The sequence below is a fragment of the Lynx rufus genome, unplaced genomic scaffold, assembly GCF_022079265.1.
Source record: "Lynx rufus isolate CCGP_SWC_20201006 ecotype Redwood Valley unplaced genomic scaffold, mLynRuf1.p SCAF_17, whole genome shotgun sequence".
NCBI classification, from domain to species: domain Eukaryota; kingdom Metazoa; phylum Chordata; class Mammalia; order Carnivora; family Felidae; genus Lynx; species Lynx rufus.
Genome location: NW_025814831.1, coordinates 1,912,699 through 1,934,039, shown reverse-complemented (window position 1 = coordinate 1,934,039; position 21,341 = coordinate 1,912,699). Strand labels below are relative to the sequence as shown.

Genomic DNA, 21,341 nt, shown 5'->3' with positions numbered 1-21,341 from the left:
GTGCTAGACCTGGCAAGCGTGGGCCTCACAGCCCGGCCCCACCCACACACGTGGCAGACAGATGGCATTTATTCCAGTCTCCTGTTAAGGCCTGGAAGGATGGTTCAAGTTTTGGGGGCTTTTAGGGGGATTCCCTCCATAAAGGACTCGTGGGTTCCCAATTAATTCTGGAATATCATATATATATATATATATATATATATATGTATGGGGTTTTTTTAGATTTTATTTCAAGTAATCTCCACATCCAACTCAGGGCTTGAACTCATCACCCCGAGATCAAGAGTCTCGTGCTCTACTGACCGAGCCAGCCAGGTACCCCATACATATATTTTTTAAGTAACATTTTTCCTGTTTCTTTTTTTCCAGTGACTTAGGGGAACACTGCTTGTTGTTTTTTATCAAAGCAGCCCTGTTGAACTCAGAATGGTACTAGTAGTTAATCTGTTGCTTATTTTGTCATTTCAGTGTGAGTTATCACGTTATCTGAAAATACACGACGTTGTAATTTGGTCTCCCTCCATCTAGTCCCTCAATTGCTGATTTCTTTTTCTTGTCTTATCATGTTGGACATCCAGAATAACACCGAACAGAAATTGTAAGAATAAACGCTCTTATGTTATGTGTAATGTGTTTCTGTTACATTTGCCAGGTTTGGCTGTGACAGCACTTGCACATTAGGGAAATTCCCTCTGGTTCTTATTTTCTAAGTTTCTTGTTGTTGTTTTTTTAATAATGAGTATGCATTAAACTTTGTCAAATACTTTAATCTGCATCAATGTAAGAATGATCTGACTTTCCTTCTTTAACCTGGTGAATTGCTGTGTTAAATCTTCTAATTTGAACTACGCCTACATTCCTGATATAAAGTTTGTGTGACCTTAACACACCGTTGGGTTTTAGTTAGCTAATACTTTAAGGGTTTCTTTGAGATTTTTTAAATGTTTACTTTGAGAGAGAGAGAGCACGCACGAGTAGGGGAGGGACAAAGAGAGGGAGACAGAGGACCCAAAGTGGGCTCTGCACTGACAGCAGAGAGTTCAATGCAAGGGTCCAACTCACAAGTGGCAAGATCACGACTTGGGCCAAAGACAGACCCTTGACCGACTGAGCCACCCGGGTGCCCCAATACTTTAGGATTTTTAAAACTGGTGTAGAATTCACTGATCGAGTGCTTCCTAGACTATCTCTATACTAGCTTCATAACATGGGTTGGACCACTTTTCTCTCTTTCTCTTTTTTGGAACACTTATATGTCATATGGGTTATCTGTCCCCAAGGATTTGGTGGATTTCGTCTGGGGTACCCGCAGGGTGGGGGCTTTGGGAGGCGTGTGCGTGCTGGTGGGGAGGTTTGGCTATTAGTGATTGTCAAATGATTATTAGACTCTTGTGGCTTTCTATTTCTTCTGGTCCCAATTTCAGTATTTTAAATTTTCTATAACTCCGGGTTTTCAGATTTATTGGTGTGTACTTTTTACAAAATGTTTCTTACAGGGGTGCCTGGGGGACTGACTCCTGATTTTGGCACAGGTCATGGTCTCACGGTTCATGGGATCGTGTCCACGTCGGGCTCTGTGCGGACAGCTCAGAGCCTGGAGCCTGCTTCACGTTCTGTGTCTCCCTCTCTCTCTGCACTCATCCACTCACACCCTGTCTCTGTCTCTCAAAAAATAAATAAATGTTAAAAAAAATAAAAAACAATAACTCTCATACAGCTATAGTTAATTCTCCCTTTTGTCCTACGTTTTGTTGTTTCTTTTATTTGCCATCAGTCTTGAAGCCAGCTTTGACTTCCTCACTATTTCTTTTCTGTTTTTGTCTTTGTTCCATCGTAGTCTGTATCTTTATTATTTCCTTTCTTCTTTATTTCTAACAAAGCTATACAGTTGTTTCTAATACTATTTAAACGTGTCCCACAAATTTTACATTGAAGTTCCTTTATTCTTAAATTCTATGCATTCGGGGATTTACTTTATGAATTTCTCTTCAACCCAATCACTACCGAGCACTTTATTTTTTTTCTTTTTTTTTTCTCTTTTTTTCTTTTTTTTTTTTCAACGTTTTTATTTATTTTTGGGACAGAGAGAGACAGAGCATGAACGGGGGAGGGGCAGAGAGAGAGGGAGACACAGAATCAGAAACAGGCTCCAGGCTCCGAGCCATCAGCCCAGAGCCTGACGCGGGGCTCGAACTCACGGACCGCGAGATCGTGACCTGGCTGAAGTCGGACGCTTAACCGACTGCGCCACCCAGGCGCCCCACTACCGAGCACTTTAAAAAAAGTTTCTGAATGTGGCTTTTTTAAAAATTTTTTTAAGGTTTATTAATTGTTCAGAGACAGAGCGTGAGCAGGGGAGGGGCAGAGAGAGAGGGAGACGCAGAGTCTAAAGCAGGCTCCAGGGTCTGAGCTGTCAGCACAGAGCCCGACGCGGGGCTCGAACCCACGAACCGTGAGATCATGGGCTGAGCCGAAGTCGGACACTTCACTGACGGAGCCACCCGGGCACCCCTGGAATGTGGCAGTTTGAAAGCCATGGTTTGGTTACTGGTCTCTTGTTTTGAAAATTATATTGTTCTTGGTTTCTTGCGTAGGTAGTAAATGCGCCCGGTGTTGGATCCACGGGATAGAGTCGGCCCCCGCTGCCCTGCTCCAGACAACTTGTCCCCTCCCGGAGCCGACCAGCCCCACAACCTCTAATGCCGTCTTCTGAAGACACCCTCGGTACGACCAACACGGCAACACTTTCTCTGCCTTGTCTCCCTGCCCTCGTCTGTCACACAGTCCCCAGCCGTGGTTGGCGGCTGTACCGCCCAGGCTTCCCTGCAGCCAGGAGCTGCTGCTGGGCCCGGGACAGGACAGAGAAAACATTTGCTTTTCCGTCACGCGTGGGACAGGTGCGGCTGAAACTGCCTTTCCCTTCTCCTTTCCCTCCTTGAGCACGGCCACGACTTGGGGAGAAGAGGCAGCCGTCTTGTAACAACGAGGCAACGAGGCCGAGGGGAAACGCCGGGCTGCCGGGAGACCACTTCCTCTGGGCCTCTTGGGGGGAAATAAACCGCTATTTGTTGACATCACGCTAAGTTCGGTTTTCTTTTGCTTGAAGCCAAACCTTTTATAAATTTCCAACACACACACACACCTCACAGATGATCGCATATCGTACCTTCAGCACACTGGTTTCCTTCATGTGTCCGTCAGTCTGGGAGACGGCCCTCTATCAGTCCCTAGAAGGCAGCCTTGTTCGCGGTGGCGACGTCAGCCGCTATACGTGCGCCACGGTTCGCTGAGCCGGCCCGCTGGCCTTCGGAGACGTGTCCGGCCTTCTGCGATTGCAGACAAGCCTCTACCGAATGGATCGCACACGTGCTTCATTCCACACCTGTGAAGTCACATCCGTGAGGTACATTCCCGGGCATGGAGACTGTTATCTTTAGGACGCCCGGTCTCCTGACCCGGACCGTGCTACATCCCCGTGTGTGTCCCTCAGTGCGGTATGCGTCCTCTTACTTTGGATCTTAGGAGTTTCTTGTTAACCTTATTCCTGGGCACTGTCACCAGGTAGCACTCTTCCCTCTCAGGACCCTTCCTGCAAACAAGCTGGTTTTGTAGAGACCAGGCCAATAATTACGTTGCTTTTGTCGCAGCCACAGCACCGAAATAGAGTTGGTGATAGAATCTAAGTCGAGGGGCGCCTGGGTGGCTCAGTCGGCTGGGCGTCCGACTTCGGCCTGGGTCAGGATATCGCTGGTCCCGAGTTCGACCCCACGTCGGGCTCTGGGCTGACAGCTCGGGGCCCGGAGCCTGCTTTGGATTCTGTGTCTCCCTCTCTCTCTGCCTCTCCCATGCTCATGCTCTGTCTCTCTGTCTCTCAAAAATAAAGAAACACTAAAAAAAAAAAAAAAAAATCTAAATCGATCCTCCTGGATTTTCCAGATATTTAATCGTATCGTCTGCAAAAACTAATATTGTATTTCCTTCTTTGCAGGTTTTAAAAAGATTTTATTTTTTATTTTTTTAAAGATTATTTTATTTATTTATTTATTTAAAAGTTGATTTATTTTTGACAGAAACAGAGTGGGAGCATGAGTGGGGGAGGGGCAGAGAGAGAGGGGGAGACACAGAATCCGAAGCAGGCTCCAGGCTCCGAGCCGTCGGCACAGAGCCCGACGATGCAGGGCTCAGCCCCACGAATTGCGAGATCGTGACCTGAGCTGAAGTTGGACGCTTAACACGCTGGGCCACCCGGGCACCCCTTCCCTGTTTTTTTGTCTTGAGTTCCTTCCGGGGTACAGAGGGTTGGAACCAAACCACAGGCCGGCAGCCTCACGGGCTGAGGAAGCGACATCAGAGTGCAGTGCTGCCGGAGGGGCAGCAGGCGGAGGACAGGAGGCAGCTTCGCGCGGTAAGGGCATGTGGTGGGAGCCTGATGCCAGGTCCCTTGCGGGGCGGGGGGGGGGGCTTTTCCCCACACCCAGCGACGCCCCCCCCCAGTAGCTGGATGTCCCTCACTCAGCTCAGTTCAGACCACCTGGAGAGGCCCCAAGGGTCGCCCCCTGGCCCTCACTTCCGATGCCGTTCCACGTGCGGGTTGTCACCCGTGCTTCCGACCCACTGGCTGTAAATCAGAGGTTCTCGTGGCCCTTCCTTGGGTTCGGTTAACTTGCTAAGTGGCTCAGAGAACTCAGGAAACCAGTTTATTGAGACAGGCGTTGAAGCGCGCAGAGCAACAGCCGGATGACGAGACGCGTAGGGACCCAGCGGCGTCCCGTGCGCGCGGCACCCGGGGCGCGTGGCGGGCAGGGTTCACCCACCTGGAAGCTCTCGGAACCCCGTCCCCTTAGGCTTCCCGGAGCTTTCCTTCCGTGGGCTGGCCTGGTTAGATCGCTGGGTGACAGATCCAGCCGCTGTCCCCTCCCCAGAGGCCGGGGCGGGAGGAAGCCGACCGCCACCAGGCAACCAGCCCCCAACCAAAGTGGTTTCCAGAGCCACCCCGTTACCATCACAGGAGGCGCCTCCCCGGTCCCCCTCGCGGGGCTTCTAGGGCTTCTGGAGCAGGTGTCAGGGATGCGGACACAGCCAAACGCGGATCTGTCATCTTGTAAATCGCGACACGCAGCGCCTGCGCGTGGCGGGCGTTGGGGTCCAGGCTGTACCGTACAGGGAAGCAGGGACACAGGGCCGTGGGCTGAGAGGCGGGAGGGGGGCGGCGCAGGGGTGTGGGCCGAGCCGGGGACACAGGGCTGGGCGACACTGTGTGCTTGCCCGGCCGGAGGGAAGCGTCCCCGCTGGGCACCTGGGGAGATCAGGTGAGACCCCAGCAAGGCCAGAGTTTAGGAATAAGGAACACACTCCACAGGAAAGGCCACAACATACGACCAAGAACAAACGCGGGACAGCCCCACCCTTCAAAGCATCCAGCCAAGCCTGACGTGACCAGACAGTCCTCCGGGACTTCAACTGCCGTCCAGAGCAAGTCAACGTCTTTTAAAAGATGGTCCCATCGTCGAGACACCTTTCGACATAACAACCACCGTGTCTGGAACACAGTAAACAACGACCAGATGGAGAAGAAGTGTGAGAAGGCGACCCGTGATCAAGGGGGACAAAGTTGATGGAAACAGAGTCTCAGGTGACCAGATTCTGCAGCCCACAACTTTATTTTTTTTCAACGTTTGTTTACTTTTGAGAGCGATCGAGCAGCCAAGGGGCAGAGAGAGGGAGGGAGAGGATCTGCAGTGGACAGATCGACGCGGGGCTCGAACGTACAGACCGTGGAGATCACGGCCTGAGCCGGAGTTGGACGCTCACCCGACTGAGCCCCCCAGACGCCCCGGTGCACTTGGATTCCTAAACCTCCTCGGGGATCTGTTATAATTATAATTATGAATGATAATACTTTCTCAGAAAATGCTGTTTCAACCAGGCTTTACATGTTTGCTTGCTGTTCATCAAATGGTTCCTTATCACGGAAAACAAGTTCTACACCTGTGACACTTTTCCTCTTTCTCCCTTTTCTGTGCACTTGAACTTTCTCCTTTTCTTTTTATTAAATTTTTTTTAAACGTTTATTTGTTTTTGAGACAGGGAGAGACAGAGCATGAACGGGGGAGGGTCAGAGAGAGGGAGACACAGAACCGGAAGCAGGCTCCAGGCTCCGGGCTGTCAGCCCAGAGCCCGACGCGGGGCTCGAACGTACAGACCGTGGAGATCACGGCCTGAGCCGGAGTCGGAGGCTCACCCGACTGAGCCCCCCAGGCGCCCCTCTCCTTTTCTCGACTAGGCCTTCTAACTTCCCTGTGATTTTTGCCCCCAAAGGGTTAGCTCTTCTGGTTTTCAGAGCCATTCATGTTTGCTTTTGTCTTTACCGCCTGGCCCTCCCCAAAGGTTTGCCCCCCATCCGTCGGCATTGCAGTCAGCGCGCCCCTCCACCCGCCACCTGGAGAGGACGCCCCGAGCTGTCCCCAGCCCCCTGCGCCTTCCCCGCCAGGGCCCTCGGGGCCTCGCTGACCGCAGGCACGCCGCGGGGGGTCCTCGTGGGACCAGCATCGGGAGACCGGGGACCCCTTCCTCCCTTACTGTGGATTCCTGCCTCCCTCTGAGTCGTGCCCGGCCCCGCCAGTCCCCCGGCCTCAGCCAGCGGGTGCCCGTGGGCTCAGGTGTCCGTCAACCACCCTAGAAGGTGAGGGCACCCCCAGCTTCTGAGCTAAAACGTGGAATTCTAAATCCCTTGTAACCGCACGCATCTCGAAAGAAGCCGTCGGGTCCACACGCTCACTGGCCTGGGACTTGCAGAAACCTCGGCCCTGGTCACCCGACCGTTAGGTGACAGATCTTGCAAATCTTTTGATGTGTAAGCCGTCTTTTCCCCAGTTAGGTTTGTGCTTGTCCCCTGGGGACTGCCGGGATCGGTTCGGATTGCAGACTAGGGAGTGGAGAGGGCGGCCTGCAGAGCAGCCCCCCCCCCAGGTGGGGTGGACGCGGCCAGCACGGCGGGACGAGGCCCTTCGAGGGACCCGGGGCGCTGTTCCCGCTCAGCACGATTATCCTGCCGTCCTGGCGATCCGAATCTTCTTCCCTCCCAGTTCTGGGGTCCTGCTCTGTCCCGTCAGGGCCCCAGCCTTCACAGAGGGGCCTGGGGAGGGACGTCAATCCCGCGTGTGGGAACCGGCAGCCCCCAGCCCCGATCATGCTCGTCTCCCTTGGGAGTGCATCGGCGCAGCGGCCACGAGAGACCAGAGACCCTTGCGGTGCCTCTGGACTCCTGTTCTCTGACCGGTCCTTGAGCTCAGAGTCCAAAACCCCCGATCACATCACATTACGTCTTAGACCGCAGTGCAGGCCCGGGCCGCTCGCACCGCCGAAACACACGTTTCTGGGTACTTCGCTCCCGGTGAGCACGGGCGGCCACCCGAGGCCGAAGTCCCTTCCGCCGCCCGTGCTGTCGGGGCCAGGAGTCAGTCTCGGGGACAGAGCTCTCCTGGCATGGAGTGTGCAGACCGTGGAAGCTCGGAGGGACCTCGGCTGAGTCTCAGAAGTGGCTTTCAGGACCCACGGCCGGCTTGGCCCCGTGCTGGAGTTCACGGTGCTGGAGTTCACGTGACCGCAGACACCCGAGGCCCCCCTCAGGCGAGGCCTCGCTGCTCCCACAGAGACCAGCCTCGCGGCTCGCTTGATGGGAGAGCGTGTCCAAGGGGACTGCCACTGTTGCTCCCATTACTGGGGAGCTGCCCCCGGAGTGCAAGTCCTGTCTGGAGGCTGGGGAAGGACGGCCGTGCTCCAGCCCCGGGCCGGTCAGCCGCCGGGCCCGTGTGTGAGGCCGCCAGGAACGGGCCGGACCCCGGCGGGCCCCCAGTCCCCTCAGACGCCCTCGGGGACACGGATGGCAGAGGCAGGGGCGGCCTGGCCACAACTCGGGGAGAACCGCTCCCGGAGCCAGAAGCGTCGCCCCGCAGAACACGAACACGTGAACGGCTGTTGTTTTAACCCACGGGTTCCGGGGGGCCTGTTACACACGCGGGGTGATTGGGGCCCCTCAAGGAGGCTGCGGTTCCTGCCGCACTTGGGAATTTGGGGAACCAGAAGACGCAGCCCCACGTTCAGCTCCGGGACCCTGCCGAGCCAGGACCAAAGGCCGCTAGATGGAGGCCCCACGACCTGGACTGTCGGGGTGAGACTCGGGCCTGTTCCCGCGGCCACAGAAGAGCGTCCCCGCTCGGGCTCGCGCGGGAAACGGTGGCAGCCGCGGGAGGGCCGCCCCACCTTGCTTCCCTTTCCAGCGAAGGTCGAGTGCCTGGGTGCCCACGGGGGCCAGGTACCAACCACACCCACCGTCCACCGGAGAGGGACCAGACGCGCACTGGACCGTCTGCCGACTTCACTCGAGGGCCTCGTTTGGTCCCGGCTGGGGCGGGGGGGGGGGGAGGGGGGGGAGGAACCATCATGAAGTGAATGGCCCCCGGAGCCACAGAGAGAGGCCACAGACCTGACCACTTCGGATCAGCCAAGAGCCACAGGCACCAGCCGGGAAACAGCGTGCAACACACAGCGGAGCGACGGGTCTGACCACACGCGCCTAACACTTCCGTTCAGAGGAGGAAGCCGCAGTTGACCCTGAACTTGCGGAAATGTCTGCAACACACACGGTGGGAGAGTGGGCAGGTCTGAGCATGTGCACGTGAGAAACGCCTCACAGCAAAGCTTCCCGGACAGACACAGCCGGTCAGTTCGCGGGCCGCGGTGAGCAAACGAGGTCACAAGCTTTGTCCTTCGTCGGAGCCCCGCCCACTCACGCGGCCGGGACCTCTCCGCCCCGCGGCCAGCTTTCCCCGGGGCACGGCCTCCGCCCGGCCCACGTCTCCAACGTGCCCGCTCTTGCCCTGGTGCCCCCAGGGCGACACAGCCGCCCTCTGAAGCGGTTCAGCGGCAGCAGAGCTGGGGCACCGCGAGGGCACAGCCTGAGCCCGCGTCATCCTGCTCCGGGGGGACTGGCCACGCCGGTGCACTCAGCCGAGAAGGGCTGGGGTTCTGTTTATAGCCCCAGCACGCGGCAGTGATGAGTTCTCTTAATGTTGATTCATTTCTGAGAGAGAGCGAGCACGTGAGCTTAGGAAGGGCAGAGAGGCGGGGGGGAGAGGGAGAGAGAGAATCCCAAGCAGGCTCCACACTGTCAGCACAGAGTCCGATGTGGGGCTCGAACCCATGAACCGTGAGATCATGACCTGAGCCGAAACCAAGAGTCAGACGCTTAACCGACCCAGCCTCCCAGGCACCACCCCCCCACAAATATTTTAATTGCCTTTCTTTAGTTAGGAAAGAAAACTATTCCACGTATATGCTTTTGATTAGCACTTAAATATGTAAATTTAGTCTTATAATATGTTAATCTGTCATGTTTCATTTTTTTTTAATGTTTATTTGAGAGACAGAGCGACAGAGCACGAGCAGGGAGGGGCAGAGAGAGGGGGACCCAGAACCCGAAGCAGCTCCAGGCTCTGAGCTGTCCGCACAGGACACGATGCGGGGCTCGAACTCGCAAACCACGCGACCATCCCGGAGCCGACGTTGGACGCTCAACCAGCCGGGCCGCCCGGGCGCCCCGACGTGCTGAAATTTTTGAAAAAAATAGTAGCAAAATGCATGGCTAGGAGGGATGACAGCGTGAACGGCCACCTGGAGCCCGTGCGGACAGGGCCGTCGGGCCCCGCGTCCACCTGGGGCTGGAGCTGAGTTCCTGCCCAAAGCCGGCCCATGAGGTTCTTCCCCTCAGGAAGGGGTCACAGAGAGGTGACAGGTGCCAAGCGGGAAGGGGGGGGTCCTTCCAAGCTGGCACAGCGTCCCTGAGAACGCCGTGTGCTCCCGGCAGCCTGTGCACGCGTTGTCCGCGGCCGGCTCACGCCGCATTCAGAGACCAAACCCATGCTGAGGACGGAAGCGCCATCCGGGGGCCGTCTTCCCGTGAGGCAGGCGGGAGGCCGGGGACGCCTGTCAGTGCTGCCCTGGCCGTGGGCCCTCGCCCGCTTCCATGACCTCTCTCTCCGCCTTGGTTTCTTACTGCGCGAAGGGAGCGGTCACTGTACCCCCAGCGCGGCCGTCGTGCGGGCGGGCCACGAGGACCCGAGTTGCCCTGGGAAGGCTCGGACCAAGGCCCTGTTAGCCCTTCTCGAGTGCTGGTCTCCGAGTCGGCCCTGCCCAGAGGAGGCACTGAGGCCCTGAGGGGGCAGCCAGGGGGCAGGAGGGTCCCCCAGCCCTCCTCTCCACCGGCGACCTCGGGTCCTCCCAGCCGCCGCCCACCTCCGTCAATGACCGCGACCTGACCAGCCCGTGCCCCCACTTCCTGGATGACCACCCTGGGCGTTCCAGGGGACTTGTGTCCCCCGGGCACGCCGGGTCTTAGTTCTGAGTCTAGGTGACCGTGGGGGGCTGGGGGCCTCAGGAGAGGTCAGCACAGGGCCGCTGTGAGGGCAGAGGGCCAGCGCACTCTGACACCCCCGGTGACGCCCCTCGGGGGCCCCCGAGACCACTCTCGGGTTTGGACCTCACCGCGGGCGCTGGCCGAACTCACGAGAGCCGATACACTCAGGAATGTGGTTCGTCCTGCGAACGGACCGGGGAGGAGGTGCAGGGCGGTCCCCCCCCCCACCCCTGCTCCCCGGGTCCGCATGCCAGGCCTCTGCCATCCTCTCCCCTGCAGTCAGAGGAGCACGACTTTCCCGACTGGGAGGTGGGGGCGCCCGCACACAGGACTGCCAGCCGAGGGCGCCCACCCAGCGCTGGCGTCCAGGGTCCCTGCTGGCGTTCCGTGGTCGACCGAGCCTCTGGAGGTCAAACTGGTACCGCCTGACCCAAGGCCCCCACCCTGATCCCGCTGTGGGACGAGCTGGTGTGGCCCAGACCCCCGGGTAAACAGAGACCATCTCATCAGGCAGGACATTCCAAGGACCTAGAGACCAGGGGCCGAGGGCGAGGCCAGACCCCCCCTTGGGCCACGCAGAGTCCTACACCACGCGCCTGTCAGGGGAAGGAAGGCGGGTCCACGCGGGCAGGGGTGGGGGCCGCATGGCCTGGCCAGGAGCCCGGAGGGGGCCGGGCTCAGGGTGGTCAGATTCATTCAAGCCCAGCAAATGCTCCCACCCAAGCCCCGGCCCAGGCTGGCGTGCACGTGTGCAACCGGCCGAGGCTCTGACTGGTGCTTCGGGGACTTCTGCGCCTGCAAGGGGGAAGGGAGAGGGGTGGGCAAGGACGTGGGAAACCGGGCTCCTTGCACGTTGCTAGAGGGATGTAAAATGGTGCAGTTTGGCTGTTTCTTAAAATATTAAACTCAAATTTACCATATGGCCCAGAAATTCTGCTCCCGGGAATCCACCCAAGAGAAAGGAAAACGTGTCCGCACAGAACCTCGAGCGTGAGTGTTCACGGCAGCCTGACTCCCACGGCTGGAAACGACCCAAACACCTACCCACGGTGCCTGGACACACGAGACGTGACGTGTCCGGGCCACGGAATACAGCTTGGCGACAAGAAAGAGCAAGGTCCCGACACGCGGGAGACGAGACCAGACACAAAAGACCACAGGTGGTGCAGAGGAGGCGGGTCTGCCGTCGAGGGAGGTCATGGCCTCCGGGACTCGGCCGGGCCCTGCCCCGGCCGCCCTGCTTTTTCTGGGGAGATGGAGGCGTTCTAAAATGAGACTGGGATGGGGCGCCTGGGTGGCTCACTCGGTTAAGCGGCCGACTTCGGCTCAGGTCACGATCTTGCGGTCCGTGAGTTCGAGCCCCGCGTCGGGCTCTGTGCTGACGGCTCAGAGCCTGGAGCCTGTTTCAGATTCTGTGTCTCCCTCTCTCTCTGCCCCTTCCCCGTTCATGCTCTGTCTTTCTCTGTCTCAAAAATAAATAAACGGTAAAAAAAAAAAATGAGACTGGGGTGACCCCTGCAAACCTCTAAACCTGTGAAAGATGATTGAACCGCACACTTCAGGCAAGTGGATTTTACAGCAGAGAAAACATACCTCAACGAAGCTGTTAAACAGGAAGAACCAGAAAGAATTTCTGCTCTGTTCCGCCCACTCACCCGAGGTCGCCTGCTGGCTGGCCAGACCCAGGCCCAGTGGGCCCAACGCCTCGGCCGACGGGCGGCCCCTCCCAGATGTGTGTGGGACCATCCCAGCCAGCCCCCCTCGGGGGCCCTTCAGGTGGCCGCTGCCTTCGCGAGCAGTAACACACACTCGATGGTTGAGGCCACCGTGGGCGGCGCTTGGTTACACGCCGTCGCTGGCCGCACACCGCCGTGACCTCTGCTCGCGGCGCTTTCTCGCCGACAGCCGCAGGTGACGGGTCTGGTAACCGTGCTGAGGGCAGGCCTGTCACACCCCAGTTGCCCCTGGCACGAGGTCGTTCCTAGGGCGGCACCCAGGCCCCAGGCGGGCGGGAGAACCGATCGGGTTCACAGGAGTCGCTCACTCCATCTTCGGTGTTTGGTGGCTTCCGGCCGCCCACCCCCCCCTCCCCAGCCCTGCATCTGAGCAAACCCCGCGTGTTCCATCCCTAGGCGCCAGCAACCACTTCCCACCGTGCGCTCCAGCCTGCGCACCCCCCCCCAGTCCCTGCCCCAACCCCAATAATCAGCAAAGCGGCCAACACCACCTTCACTCAAGCCATCGGGACCCGCACTGCCTCCTCCCGTCCCCGCACCCCTCGGGGGGTGCGTGCATCCTCAGCCCCCACCGCTGAGCCGGCGCTGGGGGTCCTCTCTTGGAAGGACTCCTGGTGCGTCCACTGTGAGCCCTCTGCTGTGCTCCGTGCGTTTCAGACAGGAAGGATTTCATACGGAGGATGTGCACACGACCAGGGGGGACCGCAGCGGCCACTGAGAGAGCCCAGCCAGGGCCTGCCTGCACGGCGGCCTCTAGTCCCTGTGCCACAGGGGACCGCAATAGGGGCCGGGGGCCTGCGTCCCCCCCCCCCCCGAGACACCGTCCCAACTATCCTCCGGCCATCCAGGCAGAAGAGTCCGCTCAGCACAGGAGAGACACAGCCTTCCAGACGTCTCCACAAGGAATCCCAATGCCTTCCACTTCCCTCTGCGAGCGCGTCCGGTACGAGAGCGCCCAGGGGCTCCTGTGTGAAAAACACACCGAAACACTTGGTTGGGAGGGAGCGGTGTGAGGGCGCCTGGGGGCTCCGTCGGTTAAGCCTCCGACTCCTGATTTCGGCCCAGCTCACGGTCTCACGGTTCGCGAGTTGTGTTTGGAGCCGGCTTGCGATTCTCTCCCTCTCTCTCAAAATAAATAAATTAAAATGTAAACAAAATTTAAAAATACAGCGAATAAATAAATAAACTGCACAACGGATGGGTTTTTGGTAGACATAGAGCTGTGCGGCCATCTCCACAACCAGCGTGTCACCTTCTTCACCCCGAAAAGAAATCCCGCGTCCGTCCACAGTCACACCCCATTTCCCCTCCCCCGGCCCCCGGAGGCCCCCGCTCTGCGTCCTGTCTCTGGGGACCGGCCTCGTGTGGACGCGTCACGTGAAGAGAACCGTAGGACACGCTGCCTTCTGTCTGTACTTTCCTTCACTGGGCACCTCTTTGGGGCTCCCCCGTGTCCCGAGACCACATCGTCAGCTGACGGATGTTTGGGTGGTTTTCAGGGTCGGGCGATTACGCACAGGGCTGCCATAAACATTTATCGACAAGCTTTTGGTTTGCACTTACGTTTTTACCTCTCCTGCGTAGACGCCCAGGGTTGGGAGCGCCAGGTCACATGGCATCTCCGTGTTCAGCCTTAGAGGCGCCGGACTGTTCTCCCAGGTGGCTGCTCCATTTCACGCTCCTTCCAGCGACGAAGTAGGGTTCCGCCTGTCTACTTCCTCATCAACACTTACTGTCTGTCTGTCCCAGGCGTCCTGATGCGTGTGAGCCCGGTCCCGTCGTGGTCGGGATTTGCATTTCCTGAGGGTGAGGGATGTGACGAGGAGCCTGTCACGCGCTTGCCGCCAGCTGTGCGTCTTCAGTGGGGAAACGTCGGCTCAGATGCCCACTTTTCAGTCGCGCTTTGTCTTTTCATTATTGAATCGCAAGAGTTCTTTATATATTCTAGTCTGAGCCCCTCAGCATACGGTTTGCAACTGTTTTATCCCATCCTCTGGTTTGTCTTCTCACAGTGTTGAGGGCGTCCTTTGAAACCCAAAAGTGTTTCATTTTGATGAAGCCCTATTTATCCGTCCTCTCCTCTACGGCTTGTGCTCTGCTGTCGTGTCCGAAGCCGCCGGGGCTGCCCTGGCGGCACCGGGACTCGCGGCAACGTCGGCTGCCTCCTTGTCACGCGGCTCTTGCGTGTACGTCTCTGGTCCACCGGGGGCTCATTCTTGTACACGGCGTGAGGTAGGGGTCCAGCCTCCCTCTTGCACGTGGACGTCCAGTCGGCAACGCGTGGAAAGACTACCCTCCCCCCTGTGTTGTCCCAGCACCTGTCTCGGAAATCAGTTGACCATGAACTCTTGGCTCTACTGCACTGACCTGCCCGTCTGTCCTTGTGCCAAAACCAGACGGTCCTGATTATGGTCACTGGGTGATCAGTTCTGAGATGCGGAAGTAGGAGTCCTCCTACTTTGTTCTTCTTCGTCAGGGTTGTGTGGACCATTTGGGGTCCCGTGCAACTCGATGTGAATTTTGGCATCCACGTGTCAATTTCTGAGGGGAAGGTTCCATCTGGGATTTCGGGAGAGACTGTGTTGAATCTGCAGATCCACTCGGGGAGCGTGGTCATTTTCAGAACGTTAAGACTTCCGATCCAAGAACAGGGAGTGTCTACCGCTTAGGTAACCTTTATACTCTTTCAAGGAACACCTGTTGTTCTTAAATTGTTAGCGTTCCCTCTTCGACCCCCCTCAAGCCTCACGTATTTTCTTCTGACTGTGCTTTGGCCCCCGGTTTTGTGCACTCACAGCCGCAGGCAATGCTTCGTTGCTGCTCTGTCCTTGTCGTGTGCACTTCTTCTCCACCACGAAGGCATGAGTGTCCAAGGGATAAACGTGTTTAAGCTGGTCTTTCTCCCCCTTCTCTGTCGGTCCTCCTCACTCCTTCCCTGACCCCGGCCCCACCTTCGTCACGTCGCCCACATGGACACTTGCGTGCCCTCTCTCTGTGTTCTCTCGGAGCCCGTGAGGCTGCGTTGCATGCACGTGATAACGTGGACGCGTGTGCATGGGTGACACAGTCATGACTTCTTTTAGAAGAGCACAGATCATCTCAGCATTACTAGCCATTAGAGAAATGCAGATCAAAACCACTCACACTCAGTAGGATGGCTACTGTTGAAAAAACAAAAACTTAATCAGTGTTGGCGAGGATGTGGATAAGTCGGGACCCTTGTGCACCTTTGGCGGGAACGTAAAATGGTGCGGTCGTCATGAAAAACGGTATGGAGTTTCCTCAAAAAAATCAAAAGTAGAATTACCACATTTCCAGCAATCCCACTCTGGGCATTTACCTAAAAGAATATCTGTGTATCTTGAAGAGATGTCTGTACCCCCGCGTCCACCGCACCATTGTTCACAACAGCCAAGAGCTGGGAGCAACCCAAGTGTGGGTGCATAGATCAGGGGATAGACAAAACGACGGAATAGTACCGAGCCGTAAAAAGCAAGGGAGGTCTGACGCCTGCTGCCGTGGACGGACCTTGAGGCCATCATCCCAGGTGAAATAAACCAGTCGCGGAAAGATAAATGCTGTGTGATTCCGCTCGTCTGAGGTACCTGTGGGAGTCACATTTATAGAAACAAAATGTAGACGGAGGGCTGGGGGTGGAATGGGGAGAATTTAATGGGGACAGAGTTTCAGATTTGAAGAGGAAACAGTTCTGTGTCACAACAACGTGAATATACTTGATACTATTGACCCATATCCTTAGAAATAGTTAAGGTGGAGGGAGCCTGGGAAGTTCAGTCGGTTAGGCGTCCGACTTCGGCTCAGGGCATGATCTCGCGGTTCATGGGTTCGAGCCCCGCGTCGGGCTCTGTGCTGACAGCTGGGAGCCTGGAGCCTGCTTCGGATTCTGTGTCTCTCTCTCTCTCTGCCCCTCCCCCACTCACGCTCTGTCCTTCTCTCTCTCAAAAATAAACATTAAAAATTTTTTAAAGACAAAATGAAACAAAATAAAATATGTTCCCACGTCCTCCTCCTCCTCCCCCATCCCCCTTGAGTGTGGGTGCCCGCCGTGGGGTCGGCCATCAGAGCCCTGCAGCCTCTGTCCCCGTGCTGGGCTCCGCGGCCGTGGGAGACGCGCCGGCAGCTGGACCGGCCCGAGCCACCCGAGTCAGAGTGACCGCAACGTCACGGGGGACCCCGAGCCACATCCGCCCGGCCAGCCTCTCCCGGACCCCCAGCCCTGAGAAGTGTCCCGAGATGACAGGTGTTCATGGTTCAAGGCCCTGCAGGTGGGGTCACTTGTCACACGGCAGCAGGAACCAATACCGGCTCTAGTGACAAGTCTGAGGTCCCCGCGTGTCAGGTGCAATCATCCGGACGCGCACGGAGACAGCCGTGGGGTGGCCGGGCGCCCCGGGCCTCAGCGGGTGGTGGGTCCCTCTCACCACGCGCCCCCACGGCAGCCTCGGCGGGGCTTCTGCCCGGGGTGACACTGCCCCCCCCCCCGCCACGCCCATGTCACCTGCCGGGGCCGCGCCTCGGAAGGAGATGCCAGAGGGCATCGGGAACGCCCACCACACTGTCGCCTGTCCCCCGGCCCCCGGCCCCCGGCCCTTATCCGTTTATCACTTCGGCGTGGTGCCCTGGATCCTGGAAAAGCTTCCCCTTCCCCCAGAGCCGGAGCGCTTCCGCAGGGCTGCCGGGGAGCGAGCCTGTCCGTGGGCAGCGCGGGCCGTGGGCCCTTCTTCCCTCGGCAGGCGGGGTCTGTATTTAGCTCAGAGAGCTGTGCTCCCCGCCTCTGACTGCCCCTCTCCACCTACTCCCCGCTCGCCTTCAGGAGCTCCTGTTACCTACCCTGTGCTCTGTCTCCACCCCAAGGATTTTCCCTCTTCCCTTGTGATCCTCCAGGCACTAAATTTGGGCTCCATCGCTGTTCCTGTTGGTGTTCGTCCCGTCCAGTGTCGAGTGGCCGGGAGATCGCGTTTTCACTGCAGAGAATCGTCTGGTGCCCCCGTGGACCTCCTCCGATGCTCTCTCCTTGAGAATCAGCCGTGTGGCTGTGTTCTCCGGAAGCCGTCTCGTGGAGAGGCGCTGGGGGTCCCGACCGCCCGCCGGATGCCAAGCCCGGGGCTGTCGTCAGCTCTCCTGGGCTCTGGGGTGCTGGTGTCCAAAGGCCTGTGGGCGTGGAAGGCACAGCGGCCCCCACGCAGTGCCGGTGGGAGGGCACAGCGCGGGCCCCGGCCCTGGAGGGGATGTGGAAGGTGCAGGAAGCCTGAGGACGCGAGCCAGGCCTGTCCCACCTGAGGGGACACACCCCGCCCCTGTTTAGAACCTGTTTTCTGGCCCGGCCCGGACGCCAGGACCCCACACCGGCCTCGTCGCTGGCCTCAGACCCATCCGAATGTCCTCTGGGGACGGGAAAGGGGCAAGCCAGCTTGGGTCTTGGCGCAGCTGGAGTCAGGCCACCTTGAGGCCACCGCCACCCACCTGTGGCCTGGCCCGCGGGGGTTAATGGGCCCAGGCGCAGGAGGGACACTTGTGGAATCAGCCCCACCGCTCCCCGGGGCCGGTTTCTTCGGAGACTCGGCTGCTAGAGCTGTCGCCAGGCAGAGCCAGCCGGTGCAGTCCCCGGGGCCACACGCCAAAGACGCAGCAGGCGGCCCGGGGCTGCGGGTGCAGGAGGCCCGCCCGCGGTAGGCCGTCCGCCAGGGCACCGGGTCGGCCGGGGGGGTGGGACGTGCCGCCCGGTCCGGGCACTGCTCCCTGCTCTGACCGGGTGGCGGTGGGAAGGGGGAGAGGGCCGTCTGACCCCAGCCCAGAGGAAGCGAGCATCTCCAGGAGAGCTGTGCGTGGACGCCAGCTCTGTCCATGCTGTGGAACCTGCGTCACGGCCAGTGTGGGCGGTCGCCCTTCACCTAGTGGGCACGGCGGGGCTCTCTGGGTCCCTGCCCTCAGAGAGAGGGCTGCCTGGGGCTGCCCCCGCCTCCACGCCTCTCCCAGCCCCCAGTGCACATCCGAAGCCTAGTCCCCTCCAGATGGCCACCAAATCCCGTCACCATCTTCTCTGAGCCGCACGGCGTTTGGATGCTACACACAGATGAGGGGGGACGCAGACCCTGCTGGGCCCGTGCAGCCTCCCCGGACCTGGGCTAGGAGCAAGTCCAAAGGTCCTGGCTGGGCTGCCGGCTCAGGGCTTCCTGACCCCAAAGCCCACTGTCCACCAGGTGTGGGAAGGCCCAGGCCTCTCTCCGTGACAGGCACCCTACAGATGGTGGAGAACTTCCCCAGCCCGGCGCTCGGGCCAGAGCCTCACCCTTTCCCGTCGGGCCCCCAGCGTCTCCTGTCCGGTTTCCAGACCCACCAACCAGGAGGGAGGGGTGAGGGCAGCAGGAGAGACCCGCCACCAGGAGGAAGCTCGCACGGTCGTGCAGAGCACAGCTCACAGGAAGGTGGCCGCGCAGGGGACCCAGTGGCCAGGAGGGCCCCAAACTGGTCCCGGACTTTGTCTCCCGTCTGGGCCACAGCAGGATCCGTGCAGTCGCGCAGGCTTCGGCGGGGGGGGGGGGGGGGGGGGGGGGTTGCTGGCGGTGTCCACGGCCACCGCTTCTTGCCAGCGGAGCCCCCCTGAGTGGGGTCAGGCACCAACCTCCGGGTAACCGTGTCTGCCGCTGGGGCATCTGTGAGCCTGTGTTCCTCTCCGTGAACTTGCTGACAAAGCAGCTGCCCTCTGGGGGCTAATTACCTGCCCCCCCCCCTCCCCACCGCCCCCAGGAGAGAATAAGGTTCCAGCCAGGACGGGACAGAGTGGCCTGACCTTGCTATAGGGTCGTGGCCTCAGCATGGTGTGGCTAAGCACAGACGAGGGCAGGCCGATGAGGGGCGTCCGGGGTATGGAGGTGGCCCCGGGAGCAGAGAAGCGGGCGGTGGGCCAGCCACGGTGCGCCGGGCCACGTTCCTGGCCGCTCTTCACGGCCACACGAGAGCGCAGAGTAGGGGCACCGCAGGCGAGGAGCCGCGGTCCAGGCGCCGTGCAGGCATGAGCCGTGGGAGCCCGCAGGGTGTCCTTGCCAGCCGGGCCCGGGGAGGTGCGTGGACAGCCCTGCCCCCTGCCCCCACCAGGCACCGGGCCACCCAGGCCACGCCCGGATGGGGAAGCAAGGCAAGGACCCGAGTGGCCTGGGGACAGCCCGCTGGGCCTCTTGCCAGTGCCTTCCACGGAGGTTCTCCCCGCCTCGGGTGTCTTCGTGTCTTCGGACTGCATCCTGGGGCGGCTTCTCCCGACCTGTCTTCTAGCTCACTCATTCTTTCCACCGCAGGCTCTCAGGGCAGCCGCTGCGTTCTTAGATCCGGATGGCCCTTGGAAGCTGTAGAAGCTGTCCTGGTTCTGTTTCAAATCTCCTGGGTGGTTTACTTTTTCTTTTTCCTTTTTTTTTTTTTTTTTCTTAATGCTAAGAGAGTATTTACCTACACGCCCAGAAATCTGGCCCAAAATTTGAACCTCCAGCACGGAGCCTTGGCCCTCCCGGCCGAGTGTGGGCGCAGGAACGGGAACGCCCTGGTCTAGAGCAGCGCAGCCCAGGGACCGGTGTCGGGATGCCCACGGGCCGGCGGCTGCCAAAGGCAGCCAAACACAAAGACGTGACGGGAACCAGGCACTCACCCCAGTCCCGCACACCAAGAGGAGTGCAAGACGCTCTGGGCCCCACGGTGGGACCGAAGCGTGGCCGGGCTGGGGTGCACGTGTGTGCGAGAAGTGGACGTCCGGTGCCGCACACGGGCAGAGCTGTAGGCTAGGTGCCCGCCCGGTGCCGGGGCAGGAGAGCGGGGCTGGCAAATCTGCCTCTGAGGAACGTGGGCCTTGCCTTCCTGTGAGGGGACAGGGGACGAGGGGGGACGGGGGACGGGGACGGGGATGGGGCCCACCGGAAGTCCGAGTACCTACCGGGGGGAGAGTCTGAGCCTTTTGCACTGGTGCGTGCTCCCTGCCGCCAGCTCTTCCGAGGCCGACTTGGGAGGCGGCTGCGGGCACCGTGTGGGGGGTGGCGTGAGGGGTGGCGGGTGGGGGCCAGGCTGGCATCAGGGGATAGGAGCTGAGTGCAGGAGGGTGACACGTTCCGGCCCGGCCGCTCACAGTCCTGGACTGACCTGTCAGGCCCCCCAGAGGGCACGGCAGGGACGCGGCCGGCTGCCGCGCTGTCTCCTTGCGCCGCGTGGCTGGTGCGGAGTCGAGACTGACACGGCACCACGGGCCGGGGGCTTGGAGGCGGACCCACGGTGTAGCGGGCGCATCAGGGCTGTGCGGCCGCGGATGCGGAGGTGCGTCCCAGCTCCCACCAGGAGGCCCCGCGTGCGTGGAGACCGCTGAGGCCACAGGGTAGCGGAGGGCAGTCCGTTCGCGGCCTGGCTGGCAGGGCCCGGGCCGCACTTTGTTGCTTCCCAGCTCCTCCCAAGTGTAGATGTTTTCAAGGTCCCGCCTGTCCATCAACATCGCTGAGCCCAGGGAGCAGGTGCGGTTTGTAGCCCATGTGAGCGCTGGGACGCACCTGACGCCCGCACGCTGTTTCTGACGGCTCTTGCTTGCAGGGCCAGGCCCCCTCCCACCCCATGTGCTGGGGTGTGGGCCGTGTGGTCTGCTGACCGACCTTGAAGACTGACGCACGAGCCATTTAGAGATCTGGGACAAAGACCGTTTGCGTGTGTTTCCGCCGGGCACCTGGGGGCCTGAGCTGCGTGTCTGCACAAGTCCGGCCTAAACCGTGACTTCTCAGGAGCAGACCTCCCGCCCGATCTGCCTGGGCCGACCCCTTGGCGAAGAGCGGGATGGAGCGTGACCTTCGCCCCACGACCATCTGGAGGACAGACGCCTCCAGGGTGCAGGCGACCATGAGCAGGGTGTCCTGCAGACCTGGCCTCTCACGGGGAAGGAGCTGACGGGGACGACGCAGGAGGGCCTCCAGGAGACAGTCTCTTACATGGCGCCTGGAGGGCCCGTGACAACAGAAACGGCTGGAGAACGTGCGTCCCGAACCACGTGTCGCCAGCAAGCACTGACCGTGGCCGCTCCCGGCCGGCTCCCCCAGACTGCATGCTTTCTCTTCTTTTCCTCCTAAATTCTGTTCTCGCCTTTGCTCCTCGACTTAGTGACCGCCCACCCCTCAGGGGAGAGCGAACGGCAAGCCAGCCCCAAGGCCACT

At 59.7% G+C, this 21,341-nt stretch overlaps 1 long non-coding RNA gene across 1 annotated transcript; it reads left to right on the top strand.

Annotated features, from left to right (window-relative positions):
- The first annotated feature begins 424 nt into the window (after positions 1-424).
- On the top strand, positions 425-3,065 carry LOC124512234 (uncharacterized). Its single transcript, XR_006962093.1, has 3 exons — positions 425-598; positions 2,595-2,724; positions 2,898-3,065. It is a non-coding gene; the product is annotated as an uncharacterized LOC124512234 (long non-coding RNA).
- Positions 3,066-21,341: the final 18,276 nt, after the last annotated feature.